Genomic DNA, 13140 nt, shown 5'->3' with positions numbered 1-13140 from the left:
GAGGGGGAAAGGCTGAGACTGAGGCCCTGGTGAGAGCCACGGCCCCCGGACAGCAACTCCCCCGGACTCCCTCCTCCCCTTTACCCCACAACCTCATCCTCTCTCTTTCTCTCCCTCTCTCTCTCTTACTCTCTCTCCATCCCTTCTCTCCCCCCCCCCCCCCCCCCCCCCCTGACCTGAGCCGCAACAGCCGCCCCGACCCGACTCACTACCATCACTACTGACTCACAGCCGCTCCGAAAAGTGTGATAAGAGACAATATCGCACTGTTAAAGCACAGGGAAACACACACTCCACACACACACAAACACGCGCCGACATGACTGACACTCACACAAGTGTCTTTTTACTTGGTTAGAAGCACCTATGCACACACACACGCACACACACACACCTGTGCTGTACTCTCACCTAAGCTGGGCTGGGAATAGCGCTTCCCCCTTCAGGGTGCCGGAACCCAATCGGAGGGGGAGAGGTGGCTCCAAAATGGCGCCACGTCCGAGAACGCCTCCCCCAGTTGCACTCGCTCTCCTCGGTGCAGCATGCAGCGTGGCTGAGAGCGTTGTGGTGCAGCTCAGATGTGTTTTGTTGTTGTTGTGTGTAGGAGGTTGATCCACGGGTTGATAACTAATAAACTCATGTTCACTTCACATGCTCTTGTTCTATTATTTATAGGTGTGCTAAGTGCATGTGTTGCCTTCAGAGCCTGAGAGTGCATGGCTGGAAATTCCTGGTTTTGAGTGTTTTTCTAGCCTTCTGAGTTCCTCATGTTTAAATAAATGAGAAATACAACAAACAAGGAGGAAAGGAGGTAGTCCACTTTCCCTTAAGTGTGTTTATGAATCCAAAGATGTTACTACAGTCACATGGTTGATCTGTGATAACAAGATCTGTCTGCCAAACTAAAGTAAGCAGGCTGCATGCACTGTAACAGGGGAAAGCATAGGTGTAGATTTGGGGGGAGATGGGGAATATGTCCAATTATTTGTCTTAAAAGCATATATTCTGTTTTTATTCACTCTATATTTTTAGAAGGAAAGCATATTTTCTGGTTGGTTTTGGTCACAAGCACAAACACCCTTTCCCCTTTAAAAAAAAAAAAATGGACCCCTTCTCTGAATTGTTTGAACCTTCTTTAAATGCAACAAATTCCACTTCCATGGTTCATAATTTGATTGTTTGACCTTCAGATCAGGGGTCCAGATTAACAACGCATTTCACCTTGACCAATAATAATTGATTTTATTTTAATTAATTTTATAATATTTTTTCAAATTTTCATATTTTTCATAATGTTATTTTGTATATTTTGTTTCGATCTTGCAGAAGTGAGGGAAAACAGTTGCATTTAGGCTACGGCTATGCCAACAGTATATCAGTGTGATTTTCTGTCCAGAGTTTGATCCAGAGTGTCCCCATCAAAGTTTGAATGAAACCTACACCCTTGATGACGAGCCTGATCTGTCTGTGGAGAGGAGTCACTACAAAACCATAATTGTACATATAGTTTAGATTACATTATTAACAGTCTAAACAACACAACTGATTCAACACAAGGAAGTGGGAGGAAAATCTTTAATCTAGAAATCGGATACTTAGACTGAAAGTGCTATGAACAAACACAGTAACAAATACCAAACATAACATTACAGTAAAAAAAAGTTTTCTAGAGTGGAACATTTAGAAAAAGCGGCTGATAATATGTATCAGTCATAGTCATATTTACAACTAAGAAAACTCTTGATTCCAGTGACAGTATACTTAAACCTGATTTTTGCAGTAAATCTCTTCCCAACCCTAACTTGTCTCTGGTCGGTGGGCTGGTGTTGTTGTCAACACTGGTCAGTTAAAACAAAGTTTGAGGTCAAAGCTGAACATATTTGCTTAACAGTCTCAAATTACTGAACTTGGCAGTAATAACTTAACTATTCTTTACATAACAGCAACAACTTAACAGTTGTCAATAATTTCCCAGAAGTCGAGAAAAATGAAGAATACCATTCTCACCTTTCACAGTTTGAAAACTGTTCATTCTTTAGACTCAACTCAATAATTGCACATCAGTCCTGTTTGTGTTGATGATTAAACTCACAATAGCTTCTTCATGTAGAAGGATACATCTTTTTCTTCACCATGTGAAACAGTCTTTCCGTTTGGGTCTGAACAAATGGCTGATATCTTGCACTAAGCTCTTCTCTTCCTGAGCAGAGGAGAGAGGAAATCCCTGACTCACCTGTTTGTCAGTCTGCCTGCATGTGGAGGCAAACAGAAAAGAAGACAGAAGACAGTTAGGAAAACAACACCCACAAACATTTCTGATGAACCTACATATTATTCATGATACTCTTACAGCTGAGTATGTTGTATGTTATTTTGCTCAAATGTCCTCTATGCATGTGTATGTACCATTAAAGGAAAAATCCACCCTAAACACTTTAACAATATTTTAATGCACTGAACATCACAGGCTGATGATATATAACAGTGTAAGAGTATCTGAGTGTGGATTTTTCCTTAAACAAACTCACCTTCGTCACAGTAGAGAGGACAGCAGGCTGGCTGACGAAGCATAGTCCACCTCTCCTCCAATGACATCAATCTCCTCTTCCTCTTCCTCAGATTCTGACACGTCTGTCCAGCTGATGGGCAGAGGTTCAGGGAAGGGGCTGGACCCTCCGACCACATCCACTTCCTCCTCCTCTTCTTCTTTTTCCCAGCTTCCCGTTGACCCCGGATTGACCTCTACGGCTGGGTGTGAAGGCGGTGACATGGCAGGCTTTGCTTCTCGGCGGTCGCCTTCACCTTCCTCCAGGCTGCTGGTCTCATCAGAGGCCCCATCTACGACGATCAAGTCCTCACTGCCGCTCTCCTCTTCATCCGTCAAATTCCCCCTCTCGTCCCCATTCTGATCTGTCTCTTCGAGTTTGATTTTGGGTTTGGAGACAGAGGGTGCGGATGCAGAGCAGGGTGCGCGTGGTTCAGAAGTTGTCGGTGCCACGTGCTCAAGGCAAACCCTCTTGGCTTTTTGTCTATCACCGTTTGTCTCTCTTTCTTCATCCCTGCCACAGTGCTGCACAGGTTGCGGCAGAGATGGGGACACTGTGGCCCTCGAACTCTCGCATCGCCTTTTCTTCAGCTGGTCCTCGGCATCTCCAATCTGTAATAACTTAACAACTCAGTATGCTACACACTTTTATTTTCACCTGTATAAGCACTCAGATCCAATTGTGAAAAAGGTTAATGCTCACCGTGATATGCGCTTCCTTAATCCGACTCCTGATTGGGTAGCTCTTCCTGATCCTCTTGACTGGATGGTCTTTATCTGGCAAGCTCTTTAGTGGGTATTTCGCTGATGGTGGGCTAGTCTTCGCAGTCTCGGTTTTTGTGGGACTCTGTTAAACACAGTATATCACAAAGACAAATTATTGACACTTTTAGCATTTTTAATACATTCTGGTGCAATTTAGTGGCTGGTGCAATCCAGTTTCTCCCCTCCGTATTAATATGAATTATCGTCATTGTCATACATAAATAACTCTTTTGCTTGACTGTAATGTGCAAAAATGACAGCAGACAACAGTAGAGAGTAGGTAGAGGAGTTTCTCACCTTGGCTTCCAGACTCGGACACTTGAACTCCTGGGATGTAACGTCAGTCTCCGCCCCTGGCAGTGGGACGCTCCTCTCCAGTGTCACCACAGGCATCTGCTGTGGCCACTGTGCAACCTTGCCTCCTTCGTCACATACGCTATCGGTCTTTGTGTCACTTGTGCCCACAGGCTTCCTCACCGAAAATCGTCTCCGTGACTTTCTTCTCTTGGAGAGCTGTCTGCTTGGTCTTCTGACTTCCCCGGGTGCCTTGGGCTGTTCGTGGGGAAACGTAGTTTCAAGAGAACTAGTAGGAACACTAGAAACAGCACCAGTGGTAGAAGCCTTGCATGGCTGCGTATGGCTTGGTGGGGATTTGGGGTGCGATTTTTCTCTCTCTAGCAGTTCGGTCAGTTTGACAGCTGATGCTTCTTCTGGACTGCCCATTCTCTCTCTCCATTGGCTTCTTGTCAGGATCCTGTCCTCTTTTTCCTCCCTCTTGTTTACAACCATATGGCGGCTGCGGGGCCGAGCAGCACTGACTGGAGGGGCCTGTGCAGTGTTTGTTAGAGGCGAAAGTAAAGGAGGAGTTTGAGTGTATACGGCTGGGTTGGGTGTATGCGCACGAGGTGTGACAGCCTGTGGGGGATGGGGCGAGTGTGTGTGCTCTGCATGAGAGGTGTGAGGGGTTGTGGTCTGGGTCGGGGTTTCGTTGTATTCCCTGAGGACGGTGTAGGGCTGCGGCTGGCTAGCCTGCGTGTAGCTCTGCCCATCCATCTCTACACCAGCACTACAAGTGGCAACCTGTTGCTCAAAGGACCTGAGGAAGTGGTCCAGTATCTTGCTGAGTTCTCCCTCTTCCTGCGGCTGCTGAATGAGCACCTCACCCTTTACAGAACTGGAACCATCAGCCCTTGTCGCCACAGCAACAGTCTCTATGGAACCATGGAGATCCGAACCTGCTTCCTGGAGGTCAGTGGTACAGCAACGTTGCCCTTGTTCTGTTTGGACGAAAGCATTTCCAGAGGAGGGATAGGTACAACTGGTGCCACTGGGGGCTGGAGGATGATGATGAGGATGAGGATGCAGAGCGCTGTTGCTGTTGTTCGGTAAGATGTCGAGGCCCATCATGACCTCCTCCAGTAGACGTTCAAACTGCTCAGACTGGTCCTCCTGGGGCGGGGGGCCCCGAGGAGGGAGGGAAGTCGTGTGGAGGAGGGCCGGTGTCGGGGCCACGTAGGAGGCTGGGGGTGAGAGCAGGTTGGGAGACGGAGAAGGTTGGATGGAAGCGCTGGGGACAGGCGGGTTCAATGGAAGTTCATAGGTTTGCATGTTGTAGAGTGGCAAGGGGGGAGAAGAGTAGGAAACTGATTTGGCCCTAACCCTCTGAGTCTTAGTGACCGGGACACCGTCCTGGAACAGAGGAGAACAGTGGACTTTGTTGTATGGTTACAGCAATTTACCTTCAGTGAACAAAAGCATTGCGTTCACATACAAGTCACAAGTGCAAATTATAAACATAGTCATTACTAAGAATAAGTGCAGAACATGTCTTTGCAGACTTGGGTCAAATGTAACGTGTAAGCATTTTTCTAAGACAATCATGGATACAGACAACACCTCTAATCTTTTAGCAACAATTACTGAGATGATGAAGAGTAGAAATATATTCCAAGTCATTTGTTTACAGTCTTGGATAACATCATGACTCCTGAGTGATGAGATTAATAGGTTGGGAAAAGAGAACAAAATGTATTTATATTATATAGCAATTGAAATGTAATGATTACTGTAAGATTAGTAAAAAAAAAAAGTGTGTGGATGTGTGATTAAGTGTGCTTGAGTGGTTGTGTGGGTCAATCTAAAACTAACTACCTAACTAATTGTGCATATTAAGCAACAAGATTTGTTGAGGTTGTAAAAAGCTTAATAGTTTGTAATTTGTTTAAATAGCAGAGCATTACATAAAGTATTCGATTTAGCATTTCTGGGCTATTTTCTTAATATTTTACTGTATATTTTTCTAACTCTTTTAAGGCTTTCGTGATACAGATACAATGTATCATGATGATTTATCAAACATTTGTCTATGTGAGGAGTTATTTATTGTATGCACTGATAGCAGTAGTCCATTAAGTTTGTGTCAGATAGGGGGTCATTTTATTTCAGTGGTTCTCAGTCCTGGTCCTCGAGACCCAAAGTACTGCTGGTTTTCTATCATACCAGCTAGTTAATTGCAGTTAATTGCATTCACCTGGTGTCCCAGGTGTAAATCAGTCCCTGGCTAGATGGCTAGAATGAAAAACTGCTGGGCTATGGGTGCTGAGGAGCAGGATTGAGAAACACTGTCTTATTTCATAATGTCAGGATCAGTTGAGATTTATGAGGTCGGCCTACAGTAAGTTTATTAAATTATTAAACTTGTGGAGAGCAGTTTTTGTTTTTGTTTTTTTTGGGACAGTTTTTTTACTGACCACTTGTTGTCCTACATTGCATGAATAGATGTCCATCATATTAACAGGTTATACAGTAGTTAACTGGTATAATTATTGTTGGTTTTGAGTTCTTGTGTTAGTCAATATACAAGATTAGTGTGGGTTATAATGTAGTTGTAATTATTATTGAAGTTTAGGCATTGCAATTGAAATTAGCAAAGGAGTTTCAATAAAATTTCAATAAAGCTGATTAGTTTTGTTGATGAAGGCTCCCAGTTGTCAGCTGAAACGTGTCAGCATGTTGTGGCCAGATTATTTTTTCTTGCTGAATGATTAGTGGAGGATTAGTGCAATGAAGATTTGAGGTGACGGTTTTGATCAATGGAGTGCCGCCTTTTACTTCTTTTAAGAGAGTGTTCTACAGTTTGCTTGAGGCAGAGCAACTGCATCCATTGACATACACAGGGGCCATGAGCCGGCCTATGAAATACCACAGGTAGGTTTCAGACAGGCACAGTTCAACGAGGACCTAGTAAAAACCCTACAGTCACAAAGTGACTTCAGCAGATCTAAAGGGATGTAGATGTGCTTGTGAAAAAACATTAGTGGGCAATTTCTCAGTTGTTTCTCAGTATAGAGATCCCACAAGATGAAACTTCCTCATTTTTCCTCTGACTTAAGCACTCATAGATCAGATCTTGTTCTCCCATTTAGCTTGAAAAACTGCTGATTTGCCATGGCCGTGTCACAAATACACCATAAAGGAGAGAGCAGTGAGAGAGCGGTCCTCACCTGGGTAAGCTGTTGCGTTGCGTTTCTCTTCCTGCCACGCTGCGTCTGACCTCCTGCCCCCTCACCGGGTGGCAGCGCCTCTCCGTCTCGGCTGACCTCCCACCCTTTGCCACGCCCCCTTCTCTTCAGACAGATCTTGATTGGCTGCAGAAGCTCTCTGGTCTTCAGGTAGAGCTTCCTGCTCACGGTTCCTCCCCCCTTACCCGTCCTGGAGGCCTGCACCCCCCACCTCACCACCGCACCCCCAGCTCCTGCTATCCGCGCCGCTCCCCTCCCCCTCCCCCCCCCTCCTGTTCTCGCTCGGGGTCTCCTGGCTCTTCTCTCTCCCGTCCCCGCCCTCCTGGCCCCTCCTGCTCCGCCTCCCCGTTGTCTCCCTGCGCGCCTCCTGCGGCCTGAACCCTCCTCTTGGCCTGGGTTCAGGAAGTGGCTGATGAATCCCGGGATGTTGCCCTGAAACTGCTCAAACCCCTCCCCCTCCCCTCCATCGGCCGTGCCCGCCCACCAGCTCTGAGGGTCAGCAGCAAACGGGGGAAGGACTTGGGTCACTTGGCTAGAAGCTGCTGCGGATACGTGGCTGGAAGGGAGGGATGGAAGGATGACAGAGGAGTAGGACGGGGGGAGGACAAAGACGGGTGTGTGTCCAGCTGCAGTGGATTCCTCTGTCGGGGCCATGAGAACAGAGGAGGGACGGTGGTGCGCTGAGGCTTGGTCTCCATCTGGTGGATAGAGGAGGGAGACAGGAACATAGGGGATGTGATGGGGGAGCAGGTGGGAGTCTGGCTCTGCTGAGCTTTGGATAGCAGTCACATCAACGGTCTGAAAAGAGGCTGCTGGGTGAGGAGGGCGAGCGGCGCTCATCTCCAGCTCTTCCGTTTGAGTCCATGTGTCTCTTTCACCGACCGACAGTGCCTCTTTCCACAGGAGAGTGCTCCCGTCTCTCACCTCTCTCCTCCATTTGCCCCATCTCACCCCATTCTCCTCACGCTTCAGTGGCTCTGTCTGCACTCCCACTTCTCTCTGCTGGCCTCCTTCCTCCTCTCCATCTTCACCATCCCTTTTTCTGACCTCCACAAGCCCGTGGACGCCCAGCTTGGCTGCGGCAGAGACGGCCTCTTGCCTCTCCCTCTCTCCCTCACCCACCATCTCTCCACAGTACAGCAGTCTCACCATCTGGAGCAGAGTGCAGGACCCAACTGTCTTAAACTCCAGTAGATGTCTCTGTCCAGCTGGAGGCGGAGGGGAAGAGGACAGAGCGGAGGAGAGCTTGGGGCTGAGAGCCGAGAGGACGCTGCTATGTGCTGGCACTGATACACCTACGGGACAGGGACGGGACGGGACGGGACGGGACGGGACGGGACGGGACGGGAGAGGAGAGGAGAGGAGAATGATAATGGTTTCCATAACAACATGAATCTACAGTATGACACCCTATATGTATTAGCAAAAAAAAATCTAAGGATTTACATGTTGCCTGTTACCACAGATACCTCAGAATCAGAATAATAATTAAGACAAACTCAGCAAAAGAACAAACTGTAAAGCTCACAATGTAATGAGTATGTAATTAAGCTTTTGTGTATGTGTGTGTGTGCGTGTGTGTGTGTGCATGTATCTATGCTGCCGAGGAAGAGCTTTGTGCTTGAAATGCTTTGCATCGCTGCATGTATATAAGCCTTGTTTGTGTTTGTCCCTTGCTCACTCATGCACTTTTGTTCATTTGTGCACTTATGTGGAGCATTAATAAACATACTTTTTGCATTCAAGGTACTTTCTATCTGTTTATTTTTGTGTGTGTGTGTGTCCGTACCGTCTGCCCGGAGCACAGTGTCACAGAACAGGCTGCACTGCTGCTGTCTCTGCAGCTCAGCCAGCAGGAGGGCTCCAAACCCGGGTCTTTGGTAACGCCACATCTCCCCATCCACTTAACAGGAGGAGCAGAGAAGAGGAGATTGGCATTGGTGTGTGGGTGTGGGTGGGGTGAATAAAAGGTTGGTGGGAGGTTGAAACAAGAGTGATGAGAATTAGCATAGCAAGTTGGATGCAAATATTCATTACCATAAGCTTGCTGAATTCTAGCTAGCTACAATGCAGGAAAGCATCATGCTTTAATGAGGAATCAATGTAAGGTTAATTCAGGGCTTGGGAATGAAGATATTGTTGAGTTTAATGCAAGGGGAACCAAATGGCAAAACTCAACATACATGAAGTATGTGGTTCACTGGAAACCTGTGTAATGTGTTGAAGCAGTGGTTCTCAAAGTGGGGGCCTGAGACCTCCAGGGGTGCCAAGTACAATAAGTTTAAATTTAATCAGGATTTCATTTATTAGAGGTTAGCTCATTGACAGAACAAAACATAAGGATGAGTAAACATGACTATTGTGATCAGAAGTTTATTTCCCCAACCTACAGTATAAACTCTGCACTAATCCAATCAAATCAACAATAACAACCTCCTCAAATGGGGGTCCATCTGGGACAAAATCAGGGCTTAACACCTATTTATTTATGGTTGGTTGACATGAAAAAGCACCAGAAGCCCTGCTCTGTAGTGTTAAGTGCAAGTTAGCATCACTAACGTTACTAGCCAGCCAACATGCAGGGTTAGCCTTGAATAGCGACACACAAGACTCTTGACCGACAAGTGTAAAAGGTGTAAGCTGCTCATGACAGACCACCTGTTAGTTAACATGTCATGAACATCACTCGTTGATTTTACAAAGTGTGTTTCCCAGTAAAATGTGGGCTAATTTGAGTGCTGAGTCTCCAGACAAACACAGACAGGTGACGGACACACCGAGACTCACCGCTGGCGATTCACAACCTCTCTATAAATCCGTTCCCACGTCAAAGAAAAAAAAAATAAGTTAGAGCTTTGAATATGCCGCACAAATACACTTTAAAATTGTCTGCATTCGTCAAAGTAACGTTAAAGGATAGTATTTTCCCCTTTGAAACTTTAATTTGACAGTGTGTGTGGGCATTCCCGTGTCAGTTTGGTGAGGTCACCCACAGGTCAACGTGGTCACCGGCGAAGTAAACTGCAGTGTGTCGCTTTGCCGCCAGGGGGAGCAAGCTGTCATCAAAGAGCTGAGACATGCTGGCATTACAGAGCACTGGGAAGAAATTATCCAGGCAAAGCGAGAGGTGTCACTCCTGAGAGTCAGTGGTTACGTTTAAGTGACCTGGCTGATGGTCACACTCTTGTTTACATGACCTTTGACCTTTGATTGAGTATCTTTGTTGCTATGGCTATACCAATTAGCAGAATATTATTCAATTAATACCATTAATTACCTCCCCATTTTACTGAGCAATATACGTGGGAAAGACATGATAATCCCATATATGTGATATGTTGATGTTGATTTATCCATAATCCCTTGTGAGTTTGCACAGATGGTGAAAGGAGTAAGATGTTTACATGCCACATTAACCCATTTAATGTCAGAGTAAACTGATAGTAAGGTTAATTTACTGTATATAGGCTACTATATATAGCCAACATACTGTAGCTAATGAGAGTGTCTCACATTCAGTTCAATATACTTTTTCCCTGTGAGAGGCCTATTTGATTTAGCCAAGCAATGTAATGTTTAAAGTCTTAATAAGCTACTGGTTGCGTTGTGAGGCCAGGACATGTCTTTAGATGAGCAAAAACAATTTGCTTTATCAAGTGCTGTTTCACGCAGGCGTAGTTATGGTTATGTCTAATGTAATTTTAGGCAGCTGTATGGTTGTGTGAGATGATTTCCTGCCCCTGCTAGTCTAGTGTGGAAGACAAGGGTTTCCATAGGCTGGGATAAGATGTGAATTATCTGGACAGTTAAGGTCAAGGCCTTTGGTTTGGATTAGGAGGAAAAAGCAAAGAGGCTTCACTCTGTCACTCTTCTCCTCTGTTTCCAAGTGCCACGAACAGTGTTGTGATCTGCAGTGGGGGGAAAAAAAACTCTTAGTGTGGTGTTAATGGGAAAGTTGCAAGATATGGCCTTCTGCTGCACATTTGTTAAAAACAGTAAAGGTTTATTCTGACCAAATAAATTACATGCAAACCAAAAGCATTATAAAAGTCCAGAAAAAATGGTCTGCCTTTTGTGGTTTTTGAGTAAAACAATGACTTGTTTCAGGTCTGTACCTCGCTATAGGAGCAGTGTTATGTATGGGGCAGAAGTGGGGGCAAAGAGTTCATTGGATTATTTTTAATTTCCAGTATGGTATCTAGCTGTGGTTTTGCTGTCTGTGTGAGGCAGAATTACAGGAGGAGACTGTTTGCACGAGGATTAACATCCACTTTTACAGAATAGAAGACAGGCCAGTTATTAACTAGTGAGTTATTTATTTTCTAAAACATATCATATTTTCGGTACTTAACTCTACAGCCCAGGCAGACATATTCCTTTAAAGTAAAACTTTATTCATAAACTTTGCACTAATTTATCTTTGTCACAACTTTCTGGGTTATTTACTTCAGTGTGGACAATTGTGCTTACTATGTAGTTATAGTCTACTTCTAAATCAAAAACAAGCTGCTTGGATAAAACTGTCCCAAAAAAACAGTAGAGGCAAACTAGATTAAGAAATTAGAGCATTGTCAAAAATCTAATTATAGTCTTGGCCCAGTCTTACATGTTATTGTGGTTTGCCAACCTGTAGCCTATAACTAGCCCTGGAGTCTTTTAAATGGGACAGGTAAGGGACACAATTATATAACCAATCAACACAATTTAGGCTCACAGTCAAGTATCAGTCCGTTCCCTTTTAATAGCACTGAGTCCTGGCATAACCCCCTGGGAGTCCCGGCTCTCAAATCCACAGGGAAAAGGAAAACCAGTCAGATGGCGCCTCTTTGAGGCAGAGTGGATATCCATTCTGTAACTAAACAGTTCAAATAGTCCCATTGTCTGTGTGCAGGTCAAAGAGGTCTTGCTCTGTGAAGGAGGGGATGGGGCTGAACAGCTTGGTAGGGGCCGGAGAGGCCGGGCGGTTTGGATCGGGCCTGGGCCAGCGCTCGTTGAACTTGACGAAGAAGAGCGGGTCCGTGAAGGGCCCGCCGTAGATGATCTTCTGCAGCAGGTAGACCAGGGCCACCACCAGGGAGCTGATGAGGAAGAAGGGGATGAAGGGCCTCAGCTGGTGCCAGGCCACCCCCAGGCCGTAGCCCAGCCCGCTCTGCTTCCCCGTGTGGGTGGTGCGGCGGGAGGAGCCGGGGGTCGGGGTGTGACAGGGGGAATCCTCCTCTGAGTTTGGAGAGAGCGGAGAGGGAGCGCCGGATGAATCCATCGTGGGAAACGAGGCAAGACTTAGGACTGGCCCAAGTGGTTCCTTTGGCTGTCTTCACTCACTTTCACTCTCCCAGGAATCCCAGGGTCATGAGGACAAACTCCGTCTCTGTCATGTCTCTTCTCACAGGCAACACAGAATCCAGCACTGGTACGTTCTGCCTACCTTACACCACATGTGAACACACCTGGTGGAGTCCTTTACGTCTGGGTCTGGCTTGCTGGTGGCGATGGATCTTGGAGAGCGCTGAGTTCTTTACAACAAACATGCCTCTCCGGGCATGTGCTGTATTCCTTTGGTCTTCGATCCTCCCCGCTGTTTTCTCAGCTCTCATGTGCCTGTGTACCAAGGAGTTACATGACGCTGATCCTATTTGAGCTTGAGAGAGAGGCAGAGTGAGAATGAGGGAGAGCGAGGGAGCCCTAAATAGATATGGTACCAAGTGACAGGAGAGAGGGAGGGAGGGAGAGAGGGAGGGAGAGCATGCTGCAGTTGGTGGTGTCTGGTCTCAAGTTTAAGCAAGGGGACATGTGTGCACCAGCTGTACTAATTAACAACATTACACACACACTCGTGTACACATACTTGTCACTCATGCACTGAGGAGAATGCGCTCTCTGACACACATGTACATGTATGCTCTTCAACAGGACAAATCTAGTTTTGTGTTTCTGTCAAGTTTTTACACCTCTAATTATAACTGGTAAGCATGATGGACCTGGATTTCTTAGGTTATGGCAGTTACAGATATAGGATTTTTTATGAGCCTATATACAAGCCTATGCCTTGGACACTTCACTAGTTGAAGTAGTATGAAGAGTGGGAAAATGTGTATTACATTGTGTCCCATCCCTGGAAAAGCTTGTGCATGCTCAGCTATGTATTTAAGTTGTTTTAGGTTGAGCTAAAATGACTGGAAATAGTCTCAAATCTTCTGAATATCTAGGAGACTTTGGAAATATCTTGATTAATAGCTGTCCAGAAATGTTTTGGAGAAAAGCTTGAAAAAACATTATCCATCAAAATTGTTACAGGCCCTTAAAGGTCTA

Source organism: Centroberyx gerrardi, chromosome 16 (genome assembly GCF_048128805.1).
Source record: "Centroberyx gerrardi isolate f3 chromosome 16, fCenGer3.hap1.cur.20231027, whole genome shotgun sequence".
NCBI classification, from domain to species: Eukaryota; Metazoa; Chordata; class Actinopteri; order Beryciformes; family Berycidae; genus Centroberyx; species Centroberyx gerrardi.
Note: the sequence above shows the minus strand (reverse complement) of the source record.